Source organism: Cupressus sempervirens, chromosome 1 (assembly GCF_028749045.1).
Source record: "Cupressus sempervirens isolate cs-2001-9-10 chromosome 1, ASM2874904v1, whole genome shotgun sequence".
Classification (NCBI taxonomy): domain Eukaryota; kingdom Viridiplantae; phylum Streptophyta; class Pinopsida; order Cupressales; family Cupressaceae; genus Cupressus; species Cupressus sempervirens.
In genome coordinates this window covers 266,373,991-266,395,384 of record NC_143118.1, presented here as the reverse complement: position 1 = coordinate 266,395,384, position 21,394 = coordinate 266,373,991, and positions in this window count along the sequence as shown.

Sequence of the window (21,394 nt, the reverse complement as noted above, 5' to 3'; positions counted from 1 at the left end):
ATATTAGTTAAGTTTTTTATTAGTGACATACACTTATTCAAATTCTGTATTGCTACCAAGCTCATTGAACAGTTTATAGTGCTTCTCATGTAATTCAGTAGCCACCAAGCTTTACAGTTGCTACCAAGTCTTTTGGACTAATGCCAATGGTTACCAAGCAGATTCAGTCAGTGTGAAGTCTAGCAGTTCAAACTGTGTATTTTAGTATTCACAAAGTTTATCAATGGCTACAGAGCATTGCAATAACTACCAAGTTTTTAGTTCATGTAATGTGAAGCTAGTGTTAACTGAGCTACTTTATGCTAACCAAGTGATTCAATGTTTGTTGAGTTGGACAATATCTACTGAGTCACCAATTCAAATAGAGTCTAAGACTACTTGAAAGTGATTAGTATGGACCAAACTTCTATGTCTATAGAATGCGTGATGATACCAAGTATTAACAGTGGATGTCAAGTATCAGAACCTCATTGAGTTAGTCTTTAGAACCCAAGTATCTTCATGTGAGCCGACTCTGTAATATTTGTGTTAACTTGTATCATGGTTGACTTTGTAATTTTATAATTTGGATTGATATATATATATATATATATATATGTAATTTATTGTATCATTTCCAATAAGAGAAAGAATGTGAATTGTGTAAGCATATGTATTGTAATGTGGATGTGAAAAGTTCAAGTTATGAATATAGCAGATAAAGAATGAATTGTGAAGGCCATGTTAGTATAAGGAGTAGAAAAGACATATCTATCATAGAAAGGTGATCAATACACTAAGGAATCTCTATCAGCAAACTTAGTTGCAAGTCAGAGATCTACTAATTCATCCTAACAAATGAACTATTCAAAATCATTTAACAAGGTAGACCTAACAGTCTTTTATAAATCTCTTTACCAAGTACATACTTCATTGTATGTTTGAAAATCTTCTCACAAGGTGGACCTAGTAGTCCTAATTGCTCCTAGCAGGATAGACCATCAGAAGTGATCAATGTAAGCCTTAACAGGCCAACTTTATATTGTATTACTAAAGTTTGTGGGTATCATCCCCACCCCTATTTTACTTTCTATTTGGAAGGTTTCTGGGTCACCAAATCTATGTGTTCAAGTGCTATGGATACTTTCATGTTTTTAGTTTCTCATGCATACAATTAGATCGGATGTGATGAATTAAGTGATAATTGAATTATTGGATTAAGAATTGAAATTGGTAAATTTTTAAAAGTTACTGATTCATCCCTCCCCTCTTAGTAACTTAGCATAGTCTTGAATATTTCCAAAATTAGGATCCTTAGCCCTTAGTATAGAGTCCATTTTAATGTCAAAAGAATTAAAATAAGTATTCAAACATACATTCTCATCCAATCTCATAATCTAAAATAACTTGTAAATCCTCTTTTGAAACCTAACATTAAAATCAAATGTTGATTCATTCAGGTTTTTCTTGATGTTGTTAATTTCATTCAACACAAAACCAACATTAGTGTTGTCTCCATATTTCTCTTTGAAACACTTTTCAAGATCATACCATGAACCAATATCATCATTAGGAATTCTTCATAACCAATCCCTAGCATCCTCAGTAAAAGAGTGCACAAACAACTTAATGACCACATCTTCATATTCAACTTCATAATCTTTTAGCATATAAAATTTTGAGATGTTTTTCCCCACTAACTGCATTATTTCCAATGAACTTAGTGACCCTATCTCTTAGCTCATTTAAAAAGGTTAGGATGGTCAAGGATTCCTATGAAAGATATTTGTTTATATCTTTCCATATAAGAAGGCCTTTTTTGAAACCTTAAGGCACTAGTAGAGCTAGGTCCAACATTCTTAGCAGGTGCACTAATATTTCCTTTATGCCCTATAATTTTCTAACTTATTGTAGTAGAAGAAGAAGCTAAACCTGATTGAGAAATCCCCACTTTACTTACTAGGGAACCACAAGCAACGCTAGAGGGCATCCCTTGTGACTATTGAGCTATCTCAAGAATTGAATTTTCTTCTTCATTTCAATAGCTTGAGCTTCATTTTCAACCTTCTCCAACTCTTTGGAAAGGTTCTCACATTCCTTCCTAGTCTTTCCCAACTTTATATCAATTTGTGACATGACAGGAACATCTTTTGGAGTTATAATGGGTTTGTTTATATGAACACCAATCATCTTCTCTTTGCCCTTATCTAGAATCTTAGTTGTGGGTTTAAATGCATTCACTATGTCTTTGTCCTTCTCAATGGGATCATACTAACAAATCTAATTGATAATTGGCCCCTCTTTCATAGACTCAAAGTTATTATGTAGAGCTTATTCGTATGTCATACATTCAAACCTCAAGTTTCCTAAATCTCCAAATACACCTACATGTAGAGATGTAGGTTGTTTCTTTAATCTCTTGTTTTGTTCTTTCAACAAAGATATTTTAAAAAGTAGTTTTATCCATTTTGATGAGGGTGTTCATTACTTCTATTTATTTGTATTTTTCCAAGCATTTGTGCCTGGCATCCTCTTCAACAACTTGTCTGCTAAGGACCTATAACTCTACATAAAGATTAGTGGTATTAATATTAGTAGCCTCTAACTATGTATTCTCACTTAGATCAATGATATTTCTCTCAATGAAAGGGATGTGTTCTAGGTTTGATTCACCTAGCTGGGAGTTTATTGAGATTTCATGCCTACCATATTTCTTGAACCAACTATGTTAGATCTAACATACCCAATAGATAAGACTACTTTATCTTCATATATTTCTTCTCCATGAAAATGAGTGTTGAAAACATTAGGATACCAGTACTATCAAAGTCATAACTCTTAGAGGAGAAACCCTTCTTTGTTGTGATGTGGAGCCTAATAAGACTCGAAGGTTTATTCAACATAGTTTTCTCCTCATATTATTTCTAAGGGGATTTGGGGGCAACACCCTTGCGAGGGCCTAGGGCAACACCCCAAGCATGCCCCCATAGGGGTTTTTGAGGGTAGCACCCTTGAAGCCAAAAATGCCCTTATATTGTAAAAGGTGTCGACTATTATTTTTCCTATTGGATGACTTAGCAGTATTGAGTTGTAAGGGATTGCAAATTGTAATCACTAGATAATAATAATATTGGACATGTTGTTGGTGGACATAGCCCAAGGATTGAGTGAACCACGTTAAATTTTGGTGTCTTATGTTCTCTTATGTATGCTTTATTATTTTTTTGATATTGGCTATATTTGAATGTAACTATTATTTATGTCTGAGGTTAATCCTAACAAGTGTTATCAAAGCCAGATAGTTGTCATTTTTTAGCTAGACAGTCGTCATTTTTTTTAGTTTTTTTTAGCGATCCTTTGTGGGAAGGTCTCACAGTTGAGTGGGAGCAATGGCAGATGAGGGTAAGATGAAGGTGTAGAATTTTAATGGGAAGAACTTTTAGTTACGAAAGATACAAATGGAGGACTATCTTTATCAAAAGGACTTATGGATGCATTTGGAACAAAAAATCCAAGAAATAGGGAACTATGATAGATAAGGACTAGGAGATTTTAGATAGAAAGGTACCTGCAAGCATTTGATTATGCTTGGCATCATCAATGACATTTAATGTTACAAAAGAAAAGACGATAGAAGAGTTGATGTAAACCCTAGCAAAACTATATGAAAAGCCCTTCACTTCAAACAAGGTATTTCTTATGAAGCATTTATTTAATATGTAGATGACCAAAGGTGGATCAGTTGTAGATCATTTAAATGAGTTTAATATTGTTACTAATCAATTATCTTCTATGGGTATTAATTTTGATGAAGAAATTGGGCTCTCTTGATTTTGTACTCTTTTCCTTAAAGGTAGACTAACTTGGTAATGGTTGTAAGTAATTATATTTCTAGATCTAATACCCTAAAAATTGATGATGTAATCAGTGTTATTTTGAGTGAGGAAACTCGTAGGAAAACCTCAAGTGGATATACATCAAGAAGTGCTTTGAATGAACAAAGTAGATGCAAAATGACTGAGAGAGGAAATAATTCTACAAATCATCAAAAATTAAGAGGAAAGTCAAAGGGGAAGACGTCTAAATCTAGAGGACTGAGAGATTGTTGGTATTGTGGTAAACCAAGGCATAAGAAGAAAGATTATTGGACTCAAAAGAACAATGAAGGAGATAAACCAAAAGGTAACAAGGAGGCAAATGTGGTAAGTAAAAAACCCAAAGAGGATGCTTTGCTTGTGTCTTTAAAAAGTGTTGATGATTCATGGATTTTAGATTCTGATGCTTCATTTTATGCTACACCTCATAGGGGTTATTTTATTGATTATGTCCAAGGGGATTTTGGCCTTGTTTATTTAGGGGATAATGAACCCTGTCAGATTGTTGGAAAGGGAAAAGTTAAGATTAAGTTGTAGAATGGGAATCATTGGCTACTATATGAGGTAAGACATGTTCCAAGGTTGAGTAAGAATTTAGTTTCAACAGGGCAACTTGGTGATGAGGATTGTGTAGTTACTTTTAATGATAAAAATTGGAAGGTTTCAAAAGGTTCCCTTGTAGTAGAAAAAGGTGTGAAACTAGGCACCTTATATAATTGTATAGGTCATATTATGTTCAGGAACAATTGCTATAGTTGAGCAAGGAGAAAAAACTATTATTGTAGATTATGATACAACACTATGGCACCACAGACTTGGGCACATGAGTGAGAAAGGTATGAAATTACTTCATTCAAAGAAAGTTTTACTAGGTATGAAATGTGTTAATATGGATTTCTATGAAAGTTGTGTGTATGGAAAACAAAAGAGAGTGAGTTTTGTGAAGACTTGGAAGGAAAAGAAAAGTGAGAGATTAGAGCTTGTGCATACAAATGTATGGGGACCAGCTTAGGTATCTTCCCTTGGTAGCTCTCATTATTATTTACATTTATTGATTATGCAACTAGGAAAGTATGAGTTTATTTCCTTAGAGATAAATCTGATGTATTTCAAACTTTTAAGAAATGGAAATGCTTGGTTGAAAAATGAGACTAGTAAGAAATTAAAATGTCTCAGATTTGATAATGGTGGTGAGTATTGCAAACATGAATTTGAAGATTATTTCTCCACTAATGGTATTCATAGATAGAAAAATATTCCAAGGAATCCATAGGAAAATGGAGTAGCTGAATGCATGAACATGACTACAATGGAGCGTACAAGGAGCGTGATGTTACATGTAGGGTTTCCCTTATGTGGGTGGGGGCTATCAATAATGCTATATATTTGATTAATAAAGGTCCCTCTACTCCTTTGGGTTGTGGTATTCCAAAGGAAGCATGGAATGGTAAGAAGGTGAGTAATTATTTTCTAAAAACCTTTAGTTGTGAAGCAATTGTTAATATAGATTTTGAAAATAGAACCAAGCAAGAAGATAAGTCAAAGAAATATGTATTTTTTGGATATGGCATTGATGAATTTGGTTATAGGCTTTGGAATTTTTAAAATCATAAAATTGTAAGAAGCAGGGATGTCATATTCAATGAGAAATTGTTGTACAAAGATCTATTGCAGCAACATGAGAAGAAAGAAGATGATAATGTACTATTGGATGATACTCCAAAAGTTGGTGTTCCAACAATTCCTAATGATTTGCAACAACTACAACAACAAATACCACACACCCCAGTGAATGTTAGATGGTCAACAAGGCTAAATAGACCTCCAGAAAGATTTCTCCTTCTTTGTATTCTATTTCACTTACTGATGCTAGTGAACCTGAATGTTATGATGAAGTTGTGCAAGTGGATAGTAAGATTTAGTAAGATTCTTCAATGAAATATGAAATGGACTCCTTGCTAAAAAATAAGACTTGAGATTTATATAAGTTGCCTGCAAGTAAAAGGGCTTTACAAAATAAATGGTTTTACAAGTTGAAAGAAGAGGATGGAGGTAAGAAATGATTTAAAACTAGGTTAGTGGTAAAAGGATTTTCATAGAAAAAAGGCATTGATTTTGATGAGATATTCTCTCCTATTGTAAAAGTGACTTCTACTCACATTTTTTTAAGTATTGTGGCTACTAAAGACTTGCTTTGGAGAAACTTGATTTTAAAACAACCTTCCTTCATGGTGATTTGGATGAAGAGATATATATGGAATAGTCATAGGGATTTGAGTTCAAGGTAAGGAGAACCTAGTGTGCGAACTAAAGAAAAGTTTATATGGCTTGAAGCAAGCACCTCGGCAATAGTATCTAAAATTTCACAAGTTTATGCATGAGCATGGATATAGTAGGTGTCATTTAGATCATTGTGTTTATTTTAAGAGGTTGGATGATGACAGCTACATTAGTTTACATTTATATATTGATGATATGCTTGTAGTTCGGTCTAACATGGATCACATTAAGGAGTTAAAGGGATAGTTAGCACATTCATTTGCTATGAAGGATTTGGGGATAGAAAAATAAATCCTTCGTATGAAGATTTGTAGAGATAGGAAGCACAGGAAATTGACATTATCTCAGGCTGATAATATTGTGAAGGTATTGCAACATTTATCTATGGAGAATGATAAATTTTTCAGCACACCTTTACCTGGTCATTTGAAGTTGGCTAAGGAGATGTGTCCCAAGACACAAGAAGAGGAGGATAAGATGTCTAAGGTAACTTATGTTTCAACTATAGGAAACTTGATGTATGCTATGGTACAGACAAGGCCAGATATTGCACATACAGTGGGAGTCATTAGCAGGTATATGAGTCATCTAGGAATTGAGCATTGGAATGTAGTTAAATGGATTCTTAGATATTTGAGAGGAACATCTAGTAAGTGTCTACATTTTGGGGGCTCTACTACTAATTTATAGGGCTATGTTGACTTAGATTTGGTAGGTGATATTGATACCAGGCAGAGTACTATAGATTATGTATTTACTGTTGGTGGGGTAGCAGTAAGTTGGGTTTTTTGATTAAAGAAGGTTAATGCTTTATCCACTATAGAGGTAGATTATGTTGCTGCTATAGAGGTAGACAAGGAGATGATATGGCTTCAGTTCTTCACGGAAGAGTTGGGACATCCATAGAGGGATAACTATTTGTTCATAGATAGCTAAAGTGTTATTCATCTTGCAGAGAATTCAACTCTGAATTCAAAGACAAAACACATACAATTGTGGTACCATTTCATTTAGTCAGTTTTGGATGATGGACAGTTAAAGTTGGAGAAGATACATACAGATGATAATCCATCAGATATGTTTACCAATGTAGTAATAAGGGAGAAGTTGAACTCTTCAGCTTTGATTGGTCTTCTTGACTGAACAAAATAAAAGAACAACAGAGTCCAAGGTGGTTTGATAAATTCCAGTGTGAGCTATAGGTTAGTAATGCTATGATCAGTCTGCAAGTGGGAGGTTATTATTGTGGAGTATGGTCAATCTCCAAGTGGGAGATTGTTATGATGTGTAGCCTAATCAGACTTAAAGGTTTATTCGGTGCAGTTTTCTCCCCATATTACTTCTACGGGGGTTTGGGGGTAGTGCCCCTGAAGCCAAAAATGCCCTTGTATTGTAAAAGGCATCAACTGTTATTTTCCCTATTAGATGACTTAGTGATATTGAGTTGTAAGGGATTGAAAATTGTAGTCAGTGGGTAATAATAATATTGGACTTGTTGTTGGTGGACATAGCCCAAGGATTGGGTGAACCACGTTAAATCTTGGTGTCTTGTGTTCTCTTATGTGCACTCTATTATTTTCTAATATTGGTTATATTTGCATATAACTATTATTTTAGTCTAAGGTTAATCCTAAAATTCTCTTCTATAATTTGAGGTTGCAATTTTGCTTCTATATTACTTATAGGCTTCCAAGAATGACTAGACTCTCCACTTCTTTTAGGCCATGTCTTTCTATTACCCTTCGGTAAATCAGTTTGTATGGGGACATAAAGGTGTGCCTTAATGTAGGCTATCATGTTTTTTTCTCTTGTTAGCCATTAAGATGTTGAAAAGATGAAAATTTTAGAACATTAGTTATGAAATCTTGACCAAATCATCACCCATCTAGGGGAAATGAAACTTTCTTAATGACAAACCTTGAGAATCTACAAGAGGTTGAACCAATCAGAGCAAGGTGTATAACCTAGTCACATAAAAAGACATGCATGACTCACCCACTTGCTACATATAGTAAGGTATACTTTTTTGGGGGAAGTGTTCAAGATATTAGCTCAACACAAACTCTTCTAGTGCAGATATATCCAACTCTATACATAGGAAAGGACATTGTTCTGACATATGCAATACTTTTCACGTATAACACACATCATATCTCCCCAGTAGAGTGGCCATTTTTTTTCACTATTGATTTGACATAATTTTAAATATTGTTTGAGAATATAGTAAATCCCTATGAATTAGCCAAAAACCATGACAGATATCCCCATGCAAGACAATAGGACCAACTAACAAGATTTTACAATCTTCATCCCTTTAAATTCTGCAGGGTTCGGGAGGGTTCAGGTGGGTATACCTTAGAATTTATTATTCCTTCCCTTTATGAAAATATTATCTATAAATTCCTATATAGCAAAAATTTTCCTTTTATTCTTCTAATTTAGGTAACAAATGAAGGATGCAAAATAGTTAATTCCCCATACCTTACACCTCTCTAAATCAAGCACATGTTGACTTTCCAGATCTACAAATATGACATAAGATACTAAAGATTTGATTTATAAATTTGAATTTATGTAACCTTACAAAATATTCAACATTAATTTATGACCAGTGTTTTATCCATTTTGACCAATTACTCACAAAATGTGACACAGTACAATAGATATATCTTCTCACTTTATGAAAATGAAATCAATACTTAATTTAGAATCTCATACTTATTAGAATCTTCCTATGATACCTTCAATTCTCTTAAGTCATTTAAAGAATTTACATAATCATTTTTATTAATATAAAAATATTAGACAAGATATAATTCATAATGAAATACAAACAAAATTCAAAGTTCTTGTCATTGAATTTCATAAAATTGAAAGATGACACAAAAAAGAGACAAGATTTAAATTGGGTAACCAAGTTTTTCTTCATTTGTATCAATTTTCTTGAAATACAATCCAAGTATCAAATTTGGTGAAAATAAGTTGACTCCAAATAATAAGAACACACTGAAACTCTTAAACTTTCATTCAAAATGAACTTAGATCAAATGTACTCTGCTACGTAATACTAGACTGACCTAAAACATGAATATAACATACATTCCTTTTCAAAAGATTCAGACCCTTTCTCTAGCCTTGGGAACTCATTTATATAGATGATTTGTAATAAGCTTCAAGTGTAGAGAGAAAAGAAAAATTCCATTTTTTCATTTGACGCTTACAATTTGTTACATAAAAGACAAAATGAGAAAAAGACAACAAGTGGAGATAGTTCCAAAATTGAACAACCAGTAACATGTGTGCTCAAGATCAACTCTCTACTTGTAATGTAGGTGTACACAAAGAAGATGAACCACAAAAGTAGGTACCATATTCTGATGACTATCTTCCATCTTATTGCTCTTCAAGATTTTATTCTAGCTTTGTTTAATCACTATCTCTATTGTGAAATGCTTTGATCTCTGCAACAAGTTCCTAGATGGAAATATCAGTGTCAATGTTTGTCCATGCGGCATCTCTAACTATATTGAGCTCATTTAGACTATTGAACCACCTTTCATCTATTATCACCCTCAACTCTATAATTACTTTATTCATGTCCATCTCAATTTTGTATAAAAATCAACAATTTCATTAAAAAAAATGGCCACATCAACCTCATTGCTACAATAGGTTGTGACTCTTACATGATTCAAAATATCCTCAAATTATGTGGCCCACTCTTTCCATTCCTTAAAATTTCCATCATTATCAATAATGGGGGTGGTAAAACCATGCGCACCATCATAAATAGCTTTCATCTTATTTTGAACTAGTTGCATCATTCCATAAAAAAATCAATCAAACTCTTTTGCCTTGCCAATCATTTTCCTTGTATGAACAGAAATTTCCTTTGGAAATTCTTTCTTTTGGTTTAAAACTAGAATTAGTTTTTCAAAGAATTAGATATAAGGACCCTACTTTTCAAACAATGGAGACGATAATGAAAATGCTTTCGAATATTGATGTTTTGTTCCTTGCAAAGAAATATACATACTATGAACATTTTGAGACATATTTTGCAACACATTTATCCTCTGAGATAACATTCCTTTCATTTCTTTGGTCTCTATCTCCTTTTCTATATCTCCTCCATCTATATCCATAGTTTATGCTTGCGTAGTTGTCACAGTGGGTACTCACCCTTCCTCATATGTTTGAACTTCTTTGTCACTGACCTCTATGATAGGTTTGGTAGTACTTTTGAATGTTCTTATTTTAGTCTCTAGCATTGTGATCTTTTTCTCCATCACATATGTTTCTTCATTTCTTCCTCATACTATTTTCTAGTTGCAACATAGTTTTTGAAAGTTTGATCTAATTGATCCTTAATTTGGATCATTTTTTCAGAGCTCATTGCTAACATTTCCTGTAACAATCCAAACATATCCTTACCATGAGTAGATTGCACACTCTGGAAAATTATATTTCCTTGGGGTGTGTCATTTACCTCCATCAATTTTGGTTTGTTTTATTCTATAACTGTACTCTAGACAACCATGGTTTGAGCATCTATTTTCTACCATGACCCCTTGTGTAAACCACCTAGACCCAAAGCTTCAACCAGAATGGTCTTTTATTGCCTTCTTATCTAATCTAACATAAAAGAGGAACTTAATTCGTATCCATGCAATAGTAACATCCCACTTCTCTTCACCAAATCCCTAGCCTCTTCAATAGTGAGGGTTTCACTATTGGTATCATAGGCTTGCAACTTTACAACTAACTTAGAAAAAAAAAATTCTGAATCTCTAAGCTATAATGTTAGAGACAATTGATTTTGCTTCAATTTGAATAAGAAACTATTAAATTAATCACTCCTAAAAAAAATCAACATCTTTCAAAAAATTGGGATTGGATGATTCTATCATCCAACCTCCTTGGTGCAAGCTCCATTTCACTCTGGTCCTTTCCACTTTCAATTGCTTGGTTAGTAAGAAAACTCTACATCATGTCAAAAAAATATTCACTTCTTCCTGGCAAAATTTGCAAGGATTTTTCCCTCACCTTTTGGGAAATATCAATCAATTTTTTCTTCTTTCATACCCCTTTCCCAAGCTAAAGTTTTAGGTTGTTATTCTTCTTTATCAAACTTTAGCACAACATCAATTTCATGGGAATGTGGGTTCACCCTTTCCTCTTCTTGATCTCCTACTTTACTTGTCATATGTGCAATTATTTCTTGATAATATTGGATACATTTATCAATTCTATCAAAATACTTCACTTCATGACAAAATCCCTAGAAAGAGGGGCCACTTCTTCTCATTTCCTCTTCTACCCTCATAATGTATTTATATTTCATTTGCCTATCTCTACAGACATCCTCATATAAACAGTTTTGTATAGCATCCTCCTCCCACAAGGGTTTACTAGCAGGTAACTTATACTCTCTCATCTATCTTAGTGTAGTCTCTGCCACATCATTTATATCATATATTCTAGTGATTGAGGATGGTAGTTTATAATGCCTAAGAAAAGCACCAATTAAATCTATTGCATCTTTTCCAACATTAAAATCCCCAATTTTAAGTTTTTGCTAAGGAAATTACCCTTTCTCCTTGCAATGCCTAAGTATTCTCTGCTCATTAAAATCAACTGCCAAAAGAATTTCATGATTTCCAATCTCTCTAGAAAAAACCTAGGTAGTACATGTGGTGGTTGTGGACATGTGTAAATTCTCATAATAGTACAATTTGCTCAAGCAAGAAAAGGTCTCCCCACTCATGTTCCATCTTACAGTCATCATCAAAACACCTAGATGGTTTTAAGGATTTTTCTTACATTTCATGGGACTCTTTCTAAATAATCACTTATCATATTAAAAATGTGGAAAAAAAGTCAATGTAAAATGAAATAGAATTTTCATAGGGATAAAATGTATTCCATACCATTATCCATAGTTTTGCTGGTGAAGTCTCTACCATCTCCTTGGTCTTCTCAATAAAACTTTGGCATATATGACTAGTGCTCTTGTAAAGGATAAAATGCATTAGCAATGAGTAATGATGGAACTTGAAATTCCCCAATTCTCTTGGTTGTGCAAACACAATCTCATTATGTATAAATGTAATTATATGTTTGATAGTCATACCCAATAATAGTGAATTGATCCTAAATATTGATGGCCATCACATATGTCACACTAGTAGCATTCACATTTCCATCCACTCCTAATACTAAGTCCAAACCAAAAATAGTATTCTAGAAATACTTTCAAAAATATTCAAGAGGCATAAATTATCCCACTTTCTTCATAATTTCTCCCTTCTGCTTCTTTTCCATAGGGATGTGATGCCTCATGACTCATCCAGTGAAAAAATTCTTTTGTGACTTGAAAGTATTTTTAAGCTTTTCTAACTCAATTTCTAAATCCATTAGTTCTTCTAGACCAATTGCCTCTATGAATGATTCTCTATCGAATGACCAAAGAACACTCATGTCTTTCTTGTGAAATATGTGAGTGGATGGATTGTAAGCTTTGATCAAAGCTTTCACTAGGTCTATATCAACAAGGACTTTAGGCATAATTAGCTTATCTAAATTTTTGTACCAAGGGTTTGAAGTTGGGGGATTCTTTAGCCTATTTTCATAATAGAACCAGAAAATCTATGTTCCATTGGTATCTAGCATAGACACATCTCTACAAGAGCTATAATGATCTCTTACCACTTGTGAATTAGCACCTTGTGCATTTGAGGACTTGGGGAGAAAATATACTAACTCATCTATGTAAGGGCTCTAACTTTTGGCTTTACCTTGTGCTAGACTTGATGGATTTTCCTTGATTTCTACTTGGAAATCAATGTACCTTCTTCTTCTTCCATTTATCAGTGCAATTAATCAAAAAATCTCTTTGAATTCCTTCTCTTTGTAAATCTCAAAACTCTAGAAATGTAACAATGCCTCCTTCTATGGTAGCTTTAAAAGATTTTGTGAGTTACAAATGACATTAACTACATTTAAAACTTCGCATTCACAAAATATTTCAAATTCTCATAAAAATCTTTAATTCATACTTTGCAAAATTTGTATTTTCATGTCATCAATTTTCCTTGTTTTTGAAATTAAAAGCAACCAAAACAAGGGGGTCAGACCATACAAGCAAAAAGCTGGTAACTAGCACATTACTAGTAGAAACCACCAGTAGACAAAAGACTAACTAAACATCAACATAGTTCCAAATGTCTACAAAAACCAATAGATTATAAGAGCAACTGAGCTAAAACCAAACAAAAATAACTAGCAAACCACGAAAGTTCAACATAACCAAAATTGGCATAATAGGCCAACCTGAGTCTTAATTATAACTATATACCAGCAAAACCTTAATCAACAATAAAACATAAAAAGTCTTAGATCCAACGATCCTAGTAAACTAAAAAACTTAATTTTCTTTTTTCCCCTTCCCCTTCACATCTAGCAATATCTGGGCCTAGTCATCAACAAGGAACTTGAAGAGCAACTTGTGGTCCTCCATATCCATACGTGTGTCCTCCTTTTCCTGTGCCAGCAACTAAAGGGTGGTGGCTATAGCATGTGTGACTTTTAGGTCAAATTTGGAGAAGGTAAAAAACCCTTCCTCCAAATTTTTAACCCTCCTTTCCAATTTAGCATACTATTCTTCTAGCACCTCGGTCCCTTCCTTAGTCTCTGCTTCCACCTTTAATGCTTCCTCCTTAGCTTTTTGCACCTAGATATCATCCTACAAAACCCTTGGGTTAGAAGAAATCTTAGAATTATCCTTAATCAGGGATGAAATAGTTATGGGGGAAGTGCCCATCTTGTTGCTCTCTTCACAAAAAGTAATGGGTTTGAGGGAAAAGCTGGCAGACACATGGGTGATCTCCATATTCACAGCATTACCAACAGATGCCTAGGTTTAAGCATTATCCATTGAGTTACCCCTCGAGTTAAAATTTTTATCCACCTCCTCCTTTCCATCATCCTTCTTGGAATTGGAATTATCTTCCTCCTCCCTTCCTTCATTATTGTTTTCTAAACTATCTTCCTCAACCTCCTCAACCAGATATCTAATGGATTTCTATTTGCACCTAGACTGAGATTGTGCAAGCCTACCAAATCTCCTCCTAGCCTTACCCCCAGTCTCCTCCTCTGAATCCTCTCCATTAATGTCAACTAATTTTTCAATTTTTATCTTCTTGTTTCCCTTTTGTTCCACTATTATATCAGGTTTTTTATTTTTCTTGTTTTCCCTACTAGGGGAGTGTTGGGAGGTGTGAACTTTAGTGCCTGTACTAGAGCTTGGGGGTAAATTTTGGTGGTGGTGCTAGTTATCCACCACCACCACCCTAGGGGGGCATAGGGCAAGGTGAAATTGATAGAGGTGGAAGATTAAACCTTGATGAATTATGGTAAAATTTAAACCTTTACTCCTTTTTTCTCTAACATCAGCAACCATATCCTCTGTTGTTATATCTTATTGGAAAGAATGCTTCTAAGAGGGGGGGGTGAATCAGAAGTATTAGCTTTTGACCTATTTTAAATTCTTAATAATATATCTTTGAAATGAACATGCATGCATATAAACATTAAGCAATCATGAGAAACAAATATGTATCACCACATAACACTTGAGATTTTGGTAACCCAGAAACCGTCCAGGAATAAGAAGGAAAAATTGGGGTGGGGATGATACCCACAAAAATTACTGCAGCAATAATGTTTAACCAATTTTGATGGTCTACCCTGTTAAAGGCCTGCCTTGTTAAAGGCCTATCACTATATCAATAGTGATCTAGTTAGAGGATTTACAAACACTTTACATGAAGTACTACCCTATCAAAGGATTTAATCACATGTTTAAAGGATCTACAAAATAGCTATTAAGCTAACCTATCATCATAGGATTTCCTTTCTAATATAATGGCTAAAGAGTATTAGGTATAATAAACCTGATAGCTTACAATCCTTGATTGCTGAATATAGGCACTTGATCTACTTTCTTCTGATCTTGATCCTCTAAGATCTGATATTCGTTTGTATCCCCTATTTTTGTTTTGATTAACTGAATATTTTTCTGTTGATCTCTTCCTCTAAGTCTTTTTATACTTCACTATGAAAATAGTTTCCCTTCCATATCTTTGTCCCTCTTCATACAATGAGACTTATTCTTCCTTATAAAGACATTCAAAGACTTAAGGTTAGATGTGGATCTATGATCCATATTGAATCTCTATTTTTGCTCATTCCTTATACTTCTATCATTGGTTGCATGCCTTCTCCATTTTTCTTATTGGTTGCATGTAGATTGCATAGGAAATTTAAATGATTTGATCTTATCATTTAAATCCTTTGAGATTCATCATATGTCGGCCATGAAAATGGTTTACATCTAAGTTTGTGAAGTTACAAACTCATATGTTGATTCTGAGTTACTCAACACTTACTGCTTCCTAATGCTCGACACCTTCTGTAACTTGGCTCTTGTATCATTTCTATCTTGCTTGGTATTGTTTATGACTCGGCACCTAAATATTGCTCGACACTTATATCATACTCAGCACCGGTAGTCACTCGGTGCTTGATCTTCACTTGGCACCTGAAGGCTGCTCAGCATCTGAAGATCACTCAGCACCTGATGGTTTTCCTAACTCAGCACAACCTATGGCTTGGCATACATAGCGTACTTGAATTTAATGTAGAAAGTGGTTAAGTGTGTTGGCACTCAAGTGTCAAAACCATTCTTAGTCTAACAATGTCTCCCTTTGACATGAGTGTCAAAAACACTTAACTAAGCATTATTTATCTGATCTTATGCGTGCGTTCACTGATCTTCTTGTTATATGTACAGAGGTTTAAAAAACTTTGATCAAAATTTTGTAACTTACAATACATGCCTCAAAAATTATTATAACTCCCCCTGAGTTGATCATGCCTTGTCATGTAAATTCTGATGTCTTGTGTCATTATGCCTAATGTTCTCTTCAATATATCTTCACAATATTATCTTCCCCTTAGAATATTATCTCCCCTTTTTTATACGGATGTCAAAGGGTCCTAAATAGTAATTTCATGCTTGGCCAAAAATTTCTTATTGACCTCAAGGAGTATTTGGAGAGCTGCATCCCAGTTATTTAAAGCAATGTCCAATGACTTTTGTTGGATTGCAAGCTCTGTTGCTAGATCAACAAGTCCTTCATGTGTAGAAATGTTTGGATCCTTCTTCAGAACTATTTCTGCACACATTTTCTCCTTGTGTAATACTTCCAAGTGAGGAGTGATGGAGGCTTAGATTTGCATCAGATTTTCTTTGATAGTGGCCTCTTCTGCTGATAATGCAGCTAATTCCCTCTGAGTGTGAAGTGTTTGAGAAAATTGCTTTTCACTCTATGCAGGATCTAAGGGTAGTTGCATGCTAGAGAGCTTTAATTTACTCTCAAGATTCCAAATTTTTGGATTTATTTCTTGTGTGAACATAGAAAAATCACACAATTTTCTATAAAGGGAAAATATGTTCCCTAATACACTCTTTACATTTTCCAATTTCTTAGCTAAGTCAACCTGTCCCAAATTTATGTTATTAGCTATTTTTTGGTTGACTTTGCCTAAAAACTTCTTTTCTGACCATTCCATTAGTTTAACATTAGTATCATGGTCTTCATTATTCACTTGGTCAACTATATCAGATAGTTTCTCAAGTATTGGCCTATTTGTATCTAGAGGTTGAAGACTAAAAGCATCCATGAATATATCTTTTATCTTATTCATTACCTACTTGTATTTTTAGTCTTTTCTCATTGCCTCTTGCCTCCTTCTCTTATCCAATACACTCTATATTTCATTCATCTTTTCCTCATTTAGAGTGTTTGAATCATAATAGGGTATTTTAATTTCTTCATCAAGCTCAGGAATACCATAATGAATGGTCCTGGCTACCCTAGTAGAACTTGAACTTGGTGTACTGACATGTAAGATCATTGTTTCAGTACTCAACTTATGACTAGGTTTGGTGGGAGTTCTTGTTTTTGGTAATTCAATCAAAGTTTGTATTGCAGACTCCTCTTTATCTTATGTTTCTTCTTTGTCCTCTTCTTCTTGCTTGGATTCTTCTTGTGTTATTGTTGTTGGAGGTGTACTCATTGTCTGAACTGTTATCCCTATGACTACCTCTATTTTTGCACTCAGCTCCTGATGAGCTTGAGTGGCTATTCTTGGTGGTAATGGAGGTGGTAGAAATGTAAGCCCAATAGTTTGAATGGTTTGAGGTGGTTCTTGTGGTGTCACCTTGGCTTCTTTGAGTTTTTCTACTAACTTTTGAAGATTATCCACACTGACCAATATAGGACTTGTACACAATTATGCTTGTAGAGTTGTTTGGTCAAGGGTCTTAGTAAGATCCTTTATAGTTAATGGATTGATGTTTTGACATGTGGTGTCAACAACATCCTTAATCTTTATGATCTCTGCAGGTGTGATAGTAGAGTGAGGCGGGCTAGGAGGTGAAAGTTGTGTGTCTTGCACACTTTGTTGTTCATTAGTACCTTTATCTTCATCTTTTCCTTCCTCCTCTCTTTCTTTCTTGTTTTCCTCTTCTTCAACCTTGTTCTCTTCTTCTGTCTTCTCTTCTCTCCTCTTCCTTCTTTCTTCAGGTTTGGCAGCAGCTTCCTCTTTGTATACCTCTTCAAGGACATCTTTAGTTGTCTTGTACAAGTTTTTCCAAACTCTTGTAGTTCTCTGTACAACTTCTTCAATTTTGTTTTGCAGGATGGAGAATGCCCTATATTTAGGTGTAAACCTTTTACTATGCCTTTTGACTGCTTGAGTTACTTGTTCCTTTGTTAAATTAGGTAGTAGGTTTGCTAGGGTTGATTCCCTCATTTATTTCTCCATCATTAGATAGAAATGCCATATGTCTTCTATAGTTTTAGAAAATTCCTTTGGTAATTGTCCATCTAGTTCAAGAGGTGTATACTTGAATTGTGCCATTAATGCATAGACTGATTCTTCTATGCTATTTTGTTCCTCTTTACTGAACTTATTGAAATCAATCTTTTTCATTTCACTTAAATCTCCATTCCTAATCTTCTCACATAATATATCAACTAAAGATTTAGGAGGATGACTTACCCTTTTAGTCTGATCTTCTTCATCAGTATCAAGTTGGGCCACATATTTTTTCCTTTACTTTGGCTCTTCATGTTCCTTTGTGTTCTTCTTCTTTGTGGCTTCCTCTTTAGCCTTTTGGGTAGAGGCCTTAGTTGTAGCTTTGGTTGTTGGCTTCTTGGGCATTAGCACGGTAGCTTTCTTTGGTGAAGGCTGAGAAGTAGGAGGTGTCTTTGTCTTTCTTTTGATGACTCTGCCTTTGATGGGTGCCTTCTTGGTTTCTATTTCCTTGGCACTCTCATTTTTCTCTTCAAGTGGCTCTTGTTCTAGCTCACCTTCTTCTTCTCCTTCACTAATCTCTTATGCTTCACCTACTGCACTAGATTCTTCAACACCAAATTTCTTCTTTATCTGTTTTACCAGCTTGTCTTTCTTCTTGACTACAGTAGCTGTCTTGAGTTCTGTAACAACTCTTGATTTGACAGTGTCAAATATTTCAAATGCCTTGGCAGATTTGTCCATTTCCTCTACAAGTAATGTTGTGATGGCTATACAAGCTTGGTCAACATCAAGCTCATATCCCAATGTTCTAAGCCATCTTATTCTTGGAAGGACTGCTTTAATGTAAGTATAATCAATATCAACAAGAAAACATATGTCATTTACATGCTTCTCTACCAGTGAAACTGGTATTCTCATTCTTTTCTTCATTGCATTTTTTAAATCCTCAAAATAGATAGACATTTGATCATCAAAGCTATCTCCCATTTGTGTAATGAAATCATTAATTTGATCAACAATGGTTCTATTCTAACTCTAGTTAATTTTGCCAAATGAAGGGAATTCCTTCATTGCATAGAAGAACATACAAACCAACACTAAACCAAATTTGCACTGTGTTCCCTTGGACTTTCTAATAGCTCCAAGGTTTTCATTGATTTTTTGCAACAAGAGCTCTGCAAGGTCATAGGTGTGGTCTTTCTTTACAAGCTTATATGCCACATCCATTGCTATGCAGTGTACACTATTTAACCTGTTGGATTGGTAAAACTTATGTGATATGATATTTACAGCAAAGTCTAGAAGGGGATAAGTTATGATGTCTATAGTCATGCCTCTATTGTTCCACTTTGTGCCTGTGTTCTTCTCAATTGTCTCCTTTTCACTTCTTAATGTCTTCGGCCAATCTAGGGTTGGAAAACCTGTAGCCCTATGAACCATTTTCATAGTAATTTTGACTGGTCCTTGTTCTGACCAGAATGCTCCATCATGGATTCTATTGAGTATTATGCGTATCCAATCATTTTTTAATACGATTGGGAAAACTAGGGCTTTGGTTAAACTCTTGTTTTCTATAACAAAAAACTCATCTTTCAGGATAGCATTTTCATAGAGTTTGTCATAGGCATTAAAGATTTTCAAATCTCCTATGGCTCCTATTTTATAATTATAGCACTTTCGCACATCCTGAACCATAACGACTTTTTTAGGGATGGTGGATAGGTGATGCATGATGGAGATTACATTTGAAGAACTTACAACTCAAGAACTTTTATTTCTCGAACTTCCATTAGAAGAGCTTCCATTTCTCAAACTTCTACTTCTCAAGCTTTCTTACAAGAGATTACATTTGAAGAGCTTCTATTTCCGAACTTGATTACAAATGATAATAAGCCTTGCTTAAATAGGCACTTCTAACCCAAGACATTACAAACACAACCAATGTGGGATAAAAGGTAAATACAACTACCTTTAAATAAATATTAAATTCCCACCCCAAATACAACTAAGCACCCAAAAAATATTAAATACATGAAATTGTGGAGGAGAGAGAAAGTGATGAAAATGGAAGGAAAATAATAAAAAATAGAAAAATAAGAAAAATGGAGAAAAGAGGAATTTCTATTTTCAAGGTGCATGGGTGGAATAAATAGAAAATAATAAAAATAGTTGTCATTCCATTAATCGAGGTGTGTAGGTGGCATTTTAGAAGTTTTTGAAAAGATCCTTAAATTATGCATTTAATATTTGTTGGTGCTTAGTTGTATTTGGGTGGGAATTTAATATTTATTTAAAGGTAGTTGTATTTACCTTTTATCCCATATTGGTTGTGTTTGTAATGTCTTGGGTTAGAAGTGCCTATTTAAGCAAGGCTTATTATCATTTGTAATCAAGTTGGAGAAATAGAAGCTCTTCAAGTGAAGCTCTTCAAATGTAATCTCTTCTAATGGATTTCAAGTATTAATGGATGCTTTATGAAGCATTTTTGTCATCTCTCTATCTCCATATTGTTGCATTTTTGGTTGTGAGTTGGTACGGGTGGTGTGGCCCTCATCAGTGGTATCAGAGCTTACCTTTTTCAGTGGTAACAGAGTTGTACTTCATCAGTGGTATCAGAGCATGAGTTCCTCAGTGTACAAGTAGATCGCCGAAGTGTGAGGCAATTTGTACCAAGACCTTGGTTGGGTGAAGTTTATCAGAGCAGGAGTTCTTGAGTGTACAAGCAGATCACCGACTGTGAAGCAGTTTGTACCAGGACCTTGGTTGGGTGAAGTTTATCAGAGCGGGAGTTCCTAAGCATGTGAACAAATTGCCAAAAGTGAGGCAATTTGTACCAGGACCTTGAGTTGGGTGAAGTTTGTGAAGAAGTTCTTGATTGTGTAGATAGAGCGCCGACTGTGAGGCAGTTTGCACAAGGTTGTTGTTTTGGACGAGATTTGTCTTCTGAAGACTTGATTATGGAGAAGAGAAAGAAGAAGATGACTTTTGTGATTGGATGGATTCTGAGGATTCCTCGAATTGAGAAATTTAGAGCAAGAAATCAACAATCATTGCTAGTTGATTTACAAAAGCAAGTGAATGAATTAGAAGCTGAGTTGCGAAAACAAAGAGCATGTCACCAAAAAAGAGATGTTGATAATTCCTTGGATGTGGAAAAGGAAGTTGATCCAGTGGAAGAGCAAGCAGATGAAGAGAAAATTATTTGTGAACCAGAAGTTGAAGAAGATGAAAGAGAAGAGGAAGAGCATGAAGATAACCAAATTTGTATGCCAAAAGTAGATGAAGGTAATTGGAAGACTAAAACAATGGAGGAAGAGTATAGTAACTTAGTTGGAGATCAAGCAAGTGGAGTAGTTACATGCATTGTTGATGAC